Below are 14,284 nucleotides of genomic sequence, written 5' to 3' on the forward strand. Positions count from 1 at the left end.
TTAGATAAGGTGGGAAACTAGTATTCCCTTACCCCCCAGCTCTCAGAGCCCAAGAAGAGTATTGCTGAAGACTTTTGCAGTTTTTAAAATGTTCAAAGGGGATAGGGTTGGCCCCGCAAACTTTTACCCTATTGGTTAGTGCATGCCCAGGAGTCATTCCCATCCACTAGTTAGTGCCAGGCATAAATATGGCTCCTGTAGGCACTCACTTCAGAACAACTTTGGACCTATGGAAGAACAGAAGAGACTGTACCTGCTGTCAGTGCATTTCCTAATGTGAGGAACAATGAATAGGTATGCATGGTCCAGCACTGTCTGTGGCTTTACCTGCCAATGTAATTAGCATAATATTAATTGATTGAAATTAGTCATAAATGCCGAACCTCTGAAAGTGTTTGAAAGCCACTTTTCAAGCATGGAAGACTATATGTGGCTCGTGCCGACTACAAGAGTGTCAGGAAGGCCCTGCAGACAGCTACTGCACAAAGGGGGTCCTGTTGGGAAAGTTTCTCTCGAGAGAAGTGAAACTTAATGCAAATGCCATTAAGGGACTTACTAGCCCTAACAGTGTTCCTGAAAGAAAACTGTTTTGGGGCAATATTCATTTATTTTTATTTTTCCATTGGTGTAGCTCCATTTCCTCTCCAGGGGTGAAAGGAAAAAAAGGGTGCACATTTTGCTGTGGTGCTTTCAAAATAAAACGTTTGAACGCTATTACCATAAAGGGTAGGGGCGCTGAGGCTGAGGTCCAGCCAAGACCAAGGGCAGCAAGTGGTGCCAGAGGGTCTGAGTGTAAACCATGACATGAAGACAACCATGGCCAACAGCTAGGGTTGGCACTTTTGTCAGAAAGAAATACCGACCATTTATTTATGTGTGAAAATACTTTATGTACAATTCTCAATATTATTTGCAACATTGCAGCCATTCCCCTTTTTAATTTAAGAACCATTTAGAAATACTTTAGACAGCTATTAAATTCTTTGTAAATGATGTCTTCATTTGTTCCAATGCTGTTTTAGATCTGAATTTCCTAATAAAAAAACACATACATAATTCCACAACTTTTACAATGATTTTACTGTTTTTCTGACTGGGACATAAACATGCGGGAGAGAGGTATAAAGTACCCTCCAGGTGGCAAACCTACAAACAGCCAGCTGCATATTGCCTAATTATAACCCATGTTTTGGAGATATTTTTATTTTTTTAAATCTGTGAAAAAATAGTATAGTCTTTTTTCCATTTTCGCATAATTTCTATTACTTTTGTCTGTTAATGTTTTCAAAAAGAGATGGGGGTCAAAATATGTATGTGCCCAGCTCAGGGTAAGGGCATACAAATCTTTACGACAGAACTTCAGTTCAGCACACTCACAAAAACATGGCTTCTGCCTTAGCACGTGGCACACAGACCAGCATGCTGCAGCCTCCCGTTGACGAGAATTAGCTCAGACTTTCGCCAGCAATTGGTTTTAAATGTTTGTGTTGTGAATGGAATGTGAACTATGAAGGGGAATAGCAGAGGCAGGGTCGTGCTTGTAAAAGTAAAATCCTATTGCTGAAAAATGTCGACTTAAACTGATGTGAAAAGTTTAGTTTCATGCTCTCTCTCTCTCTCTGCAGTGCCATCATCAAATATTTAATGTTTTGGGCGTAGTTTCTAATTTTTCGCTCTTGTATCACAAACCCCCTGTAAATGTATGAGAATTTAAATAATCTATAATTTTACTTGAAAAGTTCCAAAACAACCTTTGGAGAATGCGGGCATCGATCCCGCTACCTCTCGCATGCTAAGCGAGCGCTCTACCATCTGAGCTAATTCCCCGTGAAGAAGAGCCTGCAATGACCCCTTATATAGAGAAGCTCAGTCCGTACGGAAGGAAATTAGTATTTTGTTTAACCCTTTTGCTGTGCCCTCAAAATAACCAGCTCATCTGCAAAAATGTTTTCGTACCTCAGAAGCCCAACAGAAAACGATGCTGTCATTTATTCCAGTACAAAAAGGAAGTGTTAAAACGTATAATTTCTGATTAAAATGAATTCTGTCTGACTCGTGTTAAGACAAAGAAGTATGCTGCCCCTCGATAGCTTGTTATAATGTAACAGTAGAACTACTGGCATCTCACACAAACTAACAAGTTCAATTCAACTCATCGAAACCTTAATCAGTGTCCTGCGGATCGAATGAAAGCTCCTACAGCGCATGCGCCTTTGCAGACCACGTTTCATGGCTTCAGCCTCGTCGATAAAGAGAATTTAGCACTTGAACTGTTTTCAGCATCACTGAGCATTGTCGAATGAAGGCTAGGAGAAGTATTAACTTATGTTCCCAGATGAAGCCAGTGTCATTCAGCAATGGGGAGAGGATGTGGCTTAACGGCCAGAGGTGCCTACTTTGGAGCTGGGGAATCAGGATCGAGTCTTGGCGTTGGATCAGCACGCTGTGATACTGGGCAAATCCCTAAATCTCCCGTGCATGCCAAAAATGAATGTGTCCTTGTGTAACGTAACTGGTGCTCATGTAAAGTGCTGTAAAACCTTGGGGTCGCGCTATATAAAACTGCAAAAAAAAAAATATATATATATAGAGAGAGAGAAAATGCATAGTGTTTATTGTGGACGAGAACGCTACAAACCCAAGCGAAGAGCTATATGCTTAGAGAGGAAATTAAAACGTCTGCAATTCCATACTTTTTCACGAAACCACCTTTCACTTAGGCAAAGTTCGCAGACTTCTTGAGTTAAAAAAAGAAATGTTTTCAAGTTATTAACACATTTTCAACTCAATTTAGGGACATATGTACAAATCCATTTTCCTATAGACCGTTTCTGCCGCTTTGCACAGTGGAACCTTTACCCTCCCTCACACACTCACATTTCCTGAACACTTCTGGCCCCAGAAGATTGTCACATCTGGGCCCACGTGGGGTTAGAGGTTGTGGGGTGGATAGGTAAATAACGCATAAAAAACACGTACGAAACCACTGTCCACCAAGAACAAGTAAATTTCAGTCTGTACCATACCATTTTGGCAATTGTATCAGTGGGGAGGGGAGAGGGGGGTGTTCAATCCTTTCTCACTGCTCTGGTAGCAAACAGTGGAGGTACACAAAGATATCAAACTGAAAGGCACCCCAATGCCCAACCCCCACCCCAGCCCCCTGTCTGTCACATTTCTATGCACACTAAAAGTGCACTCTGTTCCCGGGGCTGGGCGCTTCTGTCACCACTGCGCCCGCCCATCTCCTGGTTATCACCTATGCACCATCTGTAGCTTTATTTCTGTAATCCATCGCCCATCTCTTTACTAAGCTGTGCAAACACAGCAGCTTATTCTCTGGCGTGTGTCCTGTGCAGTGTGTTCTCTACACATACGGTTTGAATACAGCTTTAACTGGGAAACGTTTTTTGGTGGCAAAAAAACTAAAACAACATATTGAGAAGAAATTGACACGCCTGCTCAAAAGATTAATGACTTACTTTGTCCAACACACAACTTGCCCCATTGAAGGGCACGGCCACACACCTCTCTGTGGGAGGCCACTTTCCATTGGTTACTGAGTAATGGAGGGGCTCTTTGTACAACTGATTGGCAGCTCTCAAGGTTTTTGATGTGTTTTCAGTCTCTCCAAACATCTCTCCTTCACCCGAATGCGCGGTTTGCTTACAGGGATCAAGGGTGAGGAGCAATATGGAACAAGTGCTGTGATAGGACTGCAGCATGCTGCTATAGCGCCCAGCGCAGTTACCCTGCAAGCAAGAGGTAAATAAAAGTTTAGTTACCACACTGCCTACAGCACGTCCTCGATGTTCCTGGCGTTAGACTCCTCGGAGAGCAAGGTCCATTCAATCCCGAGGCAGCTCTCATGCGGTTAACAATGTTAAGCAGCATGAGTGAAGCATCTGGAGTGGCTGGAGCAGGCTGGCTCAGTGCTCCGACAGCGCTGGAGGCCTGCGCCTGCCTTCAACCCAGATGTCTAGGACAGTTGGGTTGGAGATGTTTGAATTGTACATGTCGGGCTGGCCAAACCGACATGCACACTTCAAACTGAGGTGGCCACTCCTCCTTGCTGCCAATCAGCAGCAATGATGCACTGGCCTAGTTTGGCAGAGAGTAAAAAATAAAATGGTTATAAAATCTTATTTTTTTTAACCATTTTATTTTTCACGCTTTCTACGCAGCAGTGTGGGGAGGGGGGGGCGACACTCCTATTGAGGAACTGCCGCTGCCAAGATGGCCGACTTCCTCTTCCTCCCTAATACTAGAAATGGTAATCCCACCCCTTCCACGTCCTGTACCTTGACACACCTCAAAAAATATTATGAAGGCAAAGCAAGAAGGGAAGGAAGGGATGAGAAATTGGACTGAGGCAAGGAAGACTTGGACTCGGAATAATGAAGACTACCGGTGAGTAACCAGAGCATTTCCCAATGTGAGGAATAATTAATACTTATGTCTGTGCCAGCACAGCATGTGATCTCGCAATATAATTACTGTAATGGTAATTCCATTAAAATAATTACAGAGGGGGACACCTGAAAGTGTTTGGGAGCAACTTTCCCACCAGAGTAGCCGAAGTGTGGCACCTACCTGAGTGCCAGGAAGACCCTGCAGGCAGTCACAGCACATAGGTTCCCCAGTTGAGGTAGTGCTTTTAAAGCAATTGCAGAGGCTCGGGGAAGGTAATTAATATAATGCAATTATCATTGAGATAATTAATAATCTCTGACAGTGTTCCTCAAAGCTTCTGTTTTGGGCTTTGTTTAATTTTTTTCTTTCACCTGAGATGTAACCCTACTTCCACTTTGCAGGAAAAAAAAAATAAAGGCACATTTTGCTATTTCACTTTCTGAGTGAAACATTTGCACACTATAACCATAAATGTTTTGGAGTTCAGGGGCACCAAGGCTAGAGTTTTCTCCACACAACCAAGACCGTGAGCAGCTGGTGGTGCCGCAGGGTCTTAGTATAAGGCACGGCATGAGGTGATAACTATGGCACAGAGCCAGGGTTGCCACATTTCTCAGAAACACATTTTTTTTTGTTCTGGAAGGGCCAAGTGGAAATAGCATACATGCCAACCCTCCTGATTCAGGCCGGAGACTTCCGATTTCATAGCTAGTCTCCCACTTCTCGATTCCCGCAGGCAGTAACCGGATTCGGAGTTTTGTAAAACTGCCCAAAAATTATGTTGATGCATGTCATGCATGCACCCATCTCCCCCTTCAAGAACTACTTCTGACATCAAAGGTTAACAGTTTGTCCTTTATTCTTGGATGGGGAGATTAGAGCATGTGACAGGCCTCGACATTTTATTTTTGGCAGTTTTGCGCAGCGCAATCAAAATCAGAGTTTAAAACTCCGTTTTTGTTTGCACTATGCTATTTAACTGGCAAGAATGAAATGCTGACTGTCTGTCATCATACTACCAATTGACCTGATTCAGGCAAATTTCCCCTGCTTCAATATACGTCAGTGGTGAAAATACATTCTCCTGATTATTTTTTAAATCTCCCACTTGCCTGCTCTAAAATGTTGACTTGCATCAAGTAGGTGGAAAATAATTTCGGCCTGATTCATAAAGGGCTTCAGCACTCGTGGTGGAGGCCCCCAGTCGTACGGGAGTTTCCGCACTCGGCGTGGAATCTCCGCAATGAGAATTCCCATCACGGAGATTCCGCCAGTAGCAGCCCATCTCCTGCCAAAGTGACGAGGACGGCTGGGCGAGGGATGTAGGCGAGAGGTAGGAGGGGGTAGAGAGGAAGGGAGGTTTCAGGAAAAAAAAAAAAAAAACTTATATGAACACCGCCGCCAATGCTGTCGTCTCCCGCCGCATCGCTCTCATCCTGATTCTGGGCACAGGCTCCCAGACTACACTGTGGCCAATCCTGACGCTGCATGAAAGCAGCGTCGGGATTGGCCTGAGTGCTAGGCAACTTGCGCTCCCAGGCAAACTGGGAGCCTGTGCCTGCTCTCTCCAGCCCCAGCAACGGAGCTGGAGCTGGGGCTGGAGAGAGCTTCACTGCGCATGAGGGGTTGGCTGGTCTGAGACGGCCGATTAAACCCTCATGCGCAGTGAAGGGAGTGCACTACCACTCCCCCACCAGCAGTGTCATCCCCTGGACCCGCCCCCAAGACTCATCAGAGTCCTGGGGGCAGGTCTAGGGGATTAAAATAAAACAATAATAAACCAGGTTTAAAAAACACTTTTATTATCGTTTTATTTGAGCGTGGTGGCTGGGGGGGGCTGCGCTTCTCCGCTCTAATGGAAGGGCCGCCGCTGGATTCCGCCGTGACTGCGGGTCCACCGCCACCAGTGCGGAGGCCCTTTGTGAATCAGACTCTTTGTGTAAAATTCTCAGTGCTCTTTTGAAACATGACAATTACCCCTCTGTTTGGTTTAATAATCAGTTAGAAATACTTTAGACAGTTCTCACATTCTTTTTAAGCAATTTCTTAATGTGTTTGCTGGTTTAGATTTACATTTCAAAAGGAAAAATCACCAGATTTCGAACTTTTCCCAAATGTTTTTTTCTTCTTATATGTTCATAAAAATACAAGCGATATGGGTAAAATACCGGCCAGATGACAATCCTACCACGAGCCCCCTGGCATTGCAGAAGAGTAACTCACGATTTGGTGAAAATAATTTTAAAACTCCGAAAACATGGTTGTCTAGTCTTTTTTCAATTAATATGTAATTTTAACACTTGATAATTTTAAATGTTTTAAATAGGGGGCCTCAAATTATATATGTGTCCAGGGACCCAAAAATCTTTGTTTTTGGATTTTGGCGTCTGTCCTGTGTCCCGCAGCATGGCACGTCGGTTGTGGACCCCTTTGATGGAAATTAACTGAGACCCCCGACAGAACTACCCCTCTTTTGATTCTAGAATCGGTCTAAAATGTTCGTGCAAATGGAAGCTGGACTACGAAAGAGAATAGCAGATGAAAAGTTCAATTCAAACTGATCCAAACGTGTACTTGAACGTGTACGTGCGCTCGCTCTCTTGAGATCAAATAACTGTTTACGTTAATATTTTGGGAAAAGGTACCTAAATTGTTTGCTCCTTTAATTCTAATTACTGCACATATACAAGAACTCAAATGCTTCCTAAATTAAACATTTTTTAAACGGAAAAGCTATCAAAATGTAGAAACTGGAGAATGCGGGCATCGATCCCGCTACCTCTCGCATGCTAAGCGAGCGCTCTACCATCTGAGCTAATTCCCCACCTGACTACAGAGCACTCTGCGCCCCTTACATTTTTAGCTCAAAACAGGCGCGTTTCCCATACGAAAAGTAGTTACTCTTTTATCTCATTTTTTTCCTGTGAATAACCAGCTCATCATCGGACATGTTTTCGTACCTCAGTAGCCCAACAGAAAACTATGCTGTAATTTACTCCCAGAACAAAAATAAAGTGTAAAGATGTAAAAGTGCCGATTGCCATGAATTTTGCCTCGTGTAAAGAGTTGTTAAAGAGATTATTGAAAACAACTATGAGGAAGTTATTATAAATGAAAAGAGGGTCATATGGTTACTGGGGACCTCAAAAGCCCATGAGTCAATAAATTACGACAATGACTGTGCACAATTTTTTATACTGCCCATGGAGAAGCACAGTTGAAAGCTCCAAAATACATTCACTTTTTCAGGAGATATGGTGGGCCTTCCAAGGATTGTAATTATCCTTAATATATATATATATTTTAATATAAAGAGAAACAAAAACAAAAGACAATCAGCGATATCAGTTCACATCTGGTACCCTGTTACATGCTGCAGGTCTTACACAGTGGATTATTTGTAATTATTCTTAATATTGAGTGTCTCCGCCTCTTTTAGCAGCCAATGTTGTTCATCCTTCTTGCTTGTGTCTGTGGGATCTTCCTCAGCACCAGAGAAGCACTAAAAGCTCTAAGAGGAGTCAGTGACTGTGATGTACTATAGAAGTCAATGAGTTCATGAGGCCAGCCGACAGAGGCATGTAAGACCAATTCCACTTAGCCTTTGTGATAACATTAATCCCTTCTTGAAATATGCCTATAGATATTCATCATGTTATCTAAAATGTTCCTCCTTTTTCTAAGGGAGAAGACCAAGGTTTACGACTCGAGCTCAAGCATCAACATCCCCCTCTTTCATCTTCACATCCAGCAGTCACTGAAGTCCCATCTCCGCATCCTAAGGAAAGCACCAAGACCATCTGTCGAAGCCCAAATGTTTATTCTGGATTTAAAGAGAAGTATAAGGAACAACATTTTAGTAATATATATTTTTTTTGCTCCAGCATCCTTTGTGTTGCCACTTCTTGCACTTTGACACTATCAAATGCAGCATGTTGGCTATAGGGTCAGATTGGAAAGGTGGGCACTCTAGCAATGGGTGATGGGCCAGTATCTAAGTTGCAGCTGTGGTGGCTGCTTCTCTGGGAAGCATGGAGGGCGATTTGGGCCATGTCTGTGCTGTTAAGATGCTGCCAGCAGCCCAGTTGGGGCATAAGCGGCTTTTTTGATGGCAGATTGGCCTCTATTACCTCTCTTTTACCAACAGGTCTGAGACGGCACTCCCAGTCTCTCGCTGGGCTGGCCCATTGATGTATGTAGATTGAGCAGGGGCAGGGGGCCTGAGCAGAAGTGGCCTCACTTATATTTAGGTGTGGTTCACCAGTGTGAACTAAACCGGGCACAAAGAGTCCTGGCAGCATTTGCATTTTTTGGATCTCACTGAAGAAAACATGCATCTTTTAGACAACTTTCCTCCACTGAAGCAGTAATTTGCAAACATGCGCAATCTGCAAATGTGGGCCACTGTTTTTTAGACTGCTCCGGTCTATTTGGCTTCTCAATCCAAACCTGGGTGGCTACACACTCTGATAACACCTCCTCAGAGCAGGTCCTTCATGACAGCTTCCCCCTTGCTGGTTCACTGCCTCCCTGGTTTCTGAATTATTGACTTGTTATTGTGCTCAAACTTGTTTAACCCATCTTTGTTCAATTTTGTTAAACTTGTTTAGTTTTTTACTGCCTGAGTTTTAATTTCTGTTTGTTTTTCTGCTCCCTCGCTTTCCCGACGTTTTTTCTGCCACATCTCCCTCTTACTTCCCACCCTTGCCAGCCCTGCCCACTTCCTCCCAGTGTGCCTCCCTCCTCACAGGACCTACTTAATGGAGGCCGCAGCGTGGCCCCATTGAGCAGGTCCTTCATGACAGCTCCCTGCTTGCTGCTTCACTGCCTCCCTGGTTTCTGAATTGTTTACTTTTTATTGTGTTGTTGTGCTCAACCTTGTTTTACTCATCTTTGTTTAGTTTTGTTCCACTTGTTTAGATTTGTACTACCTTTGTTTTAATTTCTGTTTGTTTTTCTGCCAGCTCACTTTCCTGCCATTTTCCTCCGTATCTCCCTCCTGCTAATCACTCACACTGGCCTCGCCCACGGCCTACTAGCGTCCCTCTCTCCACACAGAACTTACTTAATGGAGGCCTCAGTGTGGCCCCCTTGATCAGGTCCTTCGTGAAAGCTCTCCTCTTGCTGCTTCATTGCCCACCTGGCTTCTGAACTGTTTACTTGTTATTGTGTTCAACCATGTTTAACTCATCTTTGTTCAATTTTGTTCAACTTGTTTAGTTTTGTACTGCCTTTGTTGTAATTTGTGTTAATTTTTCCGCCTGCTTCCTTTACCAGCATTTTTTCAACTGCATCTCCCTCCTGCTTCGGGCCCTCGCTGGTCCCGCCCATAACCTCTCCGTATCCCTTTCTCCTCCCAGGACCTACTTAAGGGAAGCCGCAGCTTGGCCCCACCAACAGCGCGCCAATGGCAAGCCCTTCTGTGCCCATCAGCACCTGGACCGTGCCCAATGCCAGGAACTCTGGCTCTCCTGCTACTCACAGATACCACGCAGCTGAGCTCCGAGTCCTAGGGCCCCAGACTCCACAACAACAACTGCTGCTGCACCTCTCCATGATCAATGGTAGGACCTTTTTCTTGCCGGCACTGCCTCTTCTCCTGCAACACCGAAGCACCCGCACACACAGTGACCACCGTAACACCAACCATGACCACTTCAAAACAACTCCACTGCCTCATACTCAATGCATAATCACTCTCCAAGCATGTCACTGAGATCTGGGACACCATCACCTCCCTCACCCCGACATCATCTTCCTTACCAAGACCTGGCTCAACCCCAGATTCACATCCCTTGCCTCAGCAATGCCGCCCACCGGCTACAAGGTAGCACACTGAAACCTCATCAACAAACACGGAAGAGGAATCACCATCATCCATAAAGAAACCATCCATTGCAACACCCCAGACGACATCATCCTAATCATGGAAAACCTCAACTTCCAACTCCATATCAACGGCAAAACCACCATCAGAGGCACCCTCATCTACAGACCTCCAGGACCTCGCCCCAGCTTCTGAGACCCCATCCCTGAATTCATTCCGCCACTCACCATTGACTTCAAACACTACATCTTACTCGGAGACCTCAATTTTCACCTCAATGACCTTAACAACACAAACACCACCAACCTCCTAGAGAGCAAGAACAACATTGACTTCACCCAAGCTATCACCAACCCCACACACATCACAGGACACACACTTGACACCATCTTCACAGCCAGCAACAGAGTAAAGTACAGCCATGTCACTGAGCTCACCTGGACAGTTCACCCCATCATCTACTTCACCATCACAGGTTCCCTGGCACCACCACCAAGGCTCCCAGCACCTTACACTACAGCTAAGGTATCAGAGAGCCAGTGGATCAACGTCCTCAACACCTCCCACCCTGGCACTGAAACCTACAGAGAACAGGCTGTCAAGACCTTTTGTGCCTGGAACCTCGACTGCACCCACAGAGTCTCCCCTGTCAAGCCCACCAAACTCAAAAGATCCCCCACAATGACCAGTTGGTCCACCACGGAACTGAGAACCACAAAACGCAACTGCAAGCGACTGGAAAGGGAATGGCGCACCAGCAAGGCACCCATAGACCGAGTCACATTAAGGACATCTCTCAATCAATACCACCAGTTCCTGAAATAGACAAAAAGGAGCACCCTTGCTGACTGCATTGAATCGAGTTCTAACCACAGAAAAGAAGTCTTCAACATCGTCAGAGAGTTCTCCTGCTTCTCAACCACCAAAAACATCATCACCCCTTCCCAGAAACTCTGTGACACCCTGGTGGACTTCTTCTTGACAATATCTCCACTATATACAAAAACTTCGTAACCCCAACCCACCTCCGTCAACATCCCCAGCCTTGCTACTCTCACAGACACAAACCCTGACCACCTGCTCACCACATTGGACCAGGTCACCACTCAAAGCACCACAGTCATCAAGAACTCCACCCACTCAGGAGCACTCATTGACCCCTGTCCCCACTACATCTTCAACCTCAGGAGAAAAATGATCAGCAACAAGCTCGCCGCCATCTTAAATGCATCCATCACCATGGCCACCTTCCCTGAAGAATGGAAACACACAGAGGTCATATCTCATCTCAAGAAACTGTCTGCTGACCCCAGCAAACTCAAGCACTACCGTCCCATTCCACGGCTCCCCTTTCCTGCCAAAGTCCTCAATAAGGCGATCAAGCGGCAACTTACGTAACACCTGGAGAACAACAACCTTCTAGACACCTCCCAATCCAGATTCCACCACAACCTCAGCACCAAAACTGCCATGATGGCTGCCACAGATGACATCAGAACCCTTCTTGACTGGGGAGATGCGGCGGCCCTGATCCGCCTTGACCCCTCAGAAGCTTTTGGCACTGTATTCCAACCTTATCAAGAGGCTACACCACATTGGAATCCAAAGAGGTTGCCTCCTTCATCTCCAAAAGAACCCAGAGAATCCACCTACCACCTTTCACCTCGGAACCTAAGAATATCATCTGCGGCATCCCTCAAGGCCTGTCCCTATTTCGATCAAAAATAGCCCATCTCTGCTTTCATTCAGGAAAGAGGTCAAAACCTGGCTGTTCATCTCCTGTTAGAACCTCATTCTCGATAGAATCCCGCTTTGCATCTACTCAGCGCCAAGACGCCCATGGGCAATCGTGCGCTTTATAAATTCACAAATCAAATCCCTCAGTCCTACACTGTCCACCAACTACATGACGCCCTAGGCCAACATCGTCAGAACCTATGGACTAAGCATCATATCCTACGCTGACGCCACCCACCTCATCCTCTCGCTATCACAAGACCCCTCCACCACAATGGCCAACTTCCACTGGTGCATGACGAGCGTGGCCAAGTAAATGAAAGAAAACTGCCTAAAACTCAACAAAGACAAAATGGAAGTGCTCATCTTTGGGAACACCTCCCTGTGGAGAGACGCCTGGTGGCCTTCCGAGCTAGGACCCTTACCCACTCTGACAGATCATGCCTGCAACCTTGGCATCAAGTCAAAATGAAGACACAGGTGGGATCGCTCTGGCCTCAGACGGAAGGTCGATGCGTTGCATAAATTAAATCTGCTGGGTACATAAACATACAGATGTAGTCTTTAAGCGAAGGTTCAAACTTAAATAAGCAAAGGCCTAGCATAATCGCTAGTAAAGTTAGCACATGCGAAAGAAAACACAAGGACGGTAAAGCGCTAAATCGATGTATCCAGATATAGGCATGGTTCAAAGTGGATACCGAGACTCTGGAGTGAAAGAAAGGCAAATAAACGGCTATATAGCACTTTCTATATCGTGTTTCGTTGGGAGAAAAATGCTGGTTTCGTCCCTAATCAAGTTAGCGCATGCGACAAAAAAGCGGTAAAACAGTAAATGAATATATCCAAATACAGACATAGTTCAGAGTGAATACCAAGACTCTGGGGTGAGAGAAAGGCAAACGTTAGGCTATAAGGCACATTCTATATATCATATTTCGCGTAAAGGAACAGACATAGTTCAGTGTGAATGCCAGGACTCTAGGGTGAGAAAAAGGCAAACGTTGGGCTATAAGGCACATTCTAAATCATATTTCGCTTAAAGAAACAGTGCTGCAAAAAATGATAATAAAGAAATTTCACCTATTAGGAATATTGTAAACTCGTAGTCTGGACTGGGACTTCCGATAGTTAAATTTAAGAGGCGTAATTAATTGCTTTCAATCCTGGGTAAAGCTAAAGGCCAAGAAAAAATAATAATAATAATAGAGACTTCAATTAAAATTGATTTCATGAAATATGCTGAATTGGCATGGGATAAGGAAAAACAACCCGTACCTGGGTGCGCAGAGCTTTATATGTCAATGAAAAGAAGATGCAAGGGCACCATCAAGAGGTCCGCGAAAGCACTCGTGGCAATAATTAGCATAACTAGAAAAAAAGAATAATATAGATTAAATTAAAAGTGTGTATGGATGCCAGATTCTTGGATGCAAGGGAGAAAACGTGCTAAACGCTATAGTGGTGAAAGGCAGCGTCTAATTAGTGTACCTGATAAAGCGCGAACCATGCAAAACGCCGCCAGTCAAAGGGACTCCGAGAGAAGAATATCCTTATGTGGGAAAGTACCAAACCGGTCCAAGGAACACACGGAAGGTGTTCAAAGCCGTTTAAATGGGCCAATAAGCGATCACGTCATGAAAGGAAGGGGCGTGTCTTTACTTAAAGGACCAGGGAGCTGAGCAAATACGTAACTTTTAAAGGGGAAAGGATTCCCGAGGGCTCATTAGCGGAATAATGGCAACATTGTGTCCATTTAAGGATAAACACACAAGAGCCCGATATAATGCAAGGACAGCGTTATTGAAGATATTGCTGCGGGTAGGCTGCAACGTGCAGCATATCGCGTATAGCCCAAGCGATGGCCTCCCAAGAGCAAGTCATATCATATAAGAATAAAAAGATCTAGAAAAATGGCTATTGCTGGACTTCAAATATTGAAGGGGGGATTAAAGAGAAAGGAGGATGAAGTTTAGGAATGCTCATGGTTAATAGTAATACATGACAGTAATGAATGCTAGGACTTAAAAAATTGCATTTTCCCATGGAAGGGATTCATTCAATCCCTTGTCCTTAGATTTAAGGACAAATATCCAGTATACTTCTCGCTTCTTGCGTATGTTGTTGCTGTCGGATCCTCTTTGTTGGCAAATCTTTTCTAAGATCGTCCAACGAAGGTCAGCTTCGGAATGTCCCCTTTCTGTCCAATGGTCTCCTAAAGGGGCTCCATGTTTAGATCGTCTAATGTTTGACTTGTGCTCACCTATTCGTATCCTTACTTCTCTGGCAGTTTCGACTACATAGGTG

The 14,284-nt window shown here is 44.8% G+C and overlaps 1 long non-coding RNA gene and 2 other non-coding genes across 5 annotated transcripts in view; all 3 read right to left on the reverse strand.

The window, feature by feature from the left end:
- The window catches only part of LOC146785291 (uncharacterized), a 209,742-nt gene extending 196,185 nt beyond the window's left edge, over positions 1-13,557 (reverse strand). For 2 of the 3 annotated variants that reach the window (XR_014970954.1, XR_014970952.1), the window contains exons 1-2: positions 13,469-13,530; positions 13,256-13,348 (exon numbers count right to left, since the gene is read on the reverse strand). This is a non-coding gene — a long non-coding RNA (uncharacterized LOC146785291). Of the gene's footprint in view, positions 1-13,255; positions 13,349-13,468 lie in introns of all 3 variants that reach the window. The other variant, XR_014970953.1, reaches the window with a different exon arrangement.
- TRNAA-AGC (transfer RNA alanine (anticodon AGC)) lies at positions 1,755-1,827 on the reverse strand. The gene has a single exon. It is a non-coding gene; the product is annotated as a tRNA-Ala (tRNA).
- On the reverse strand, positions 7,165-7,237 carry TRNAA-AGC (transfer RNA alanine (anticodon AGC)). The gene has a single exon. It is a non-coding gene; the product is annotated as a tRNA-Ala (tRNA).
- Positions 13,558-14,284: the final 727 nt, after the last annotated feature.

The sequence above is a fragment of the Triturus cristatus genome, chromosome 11 (assembly GCF_964204655.1).
Source record: "Triturus cristatus chromosome 11, aTriCri1.1, whole genome shotgun sequence".
Lineage (NCBI taxonomy): Eukaryota > Metazoa > Chordata > Amphibia > Caudata > Salamandridae > Triturus > Triturus cristatus.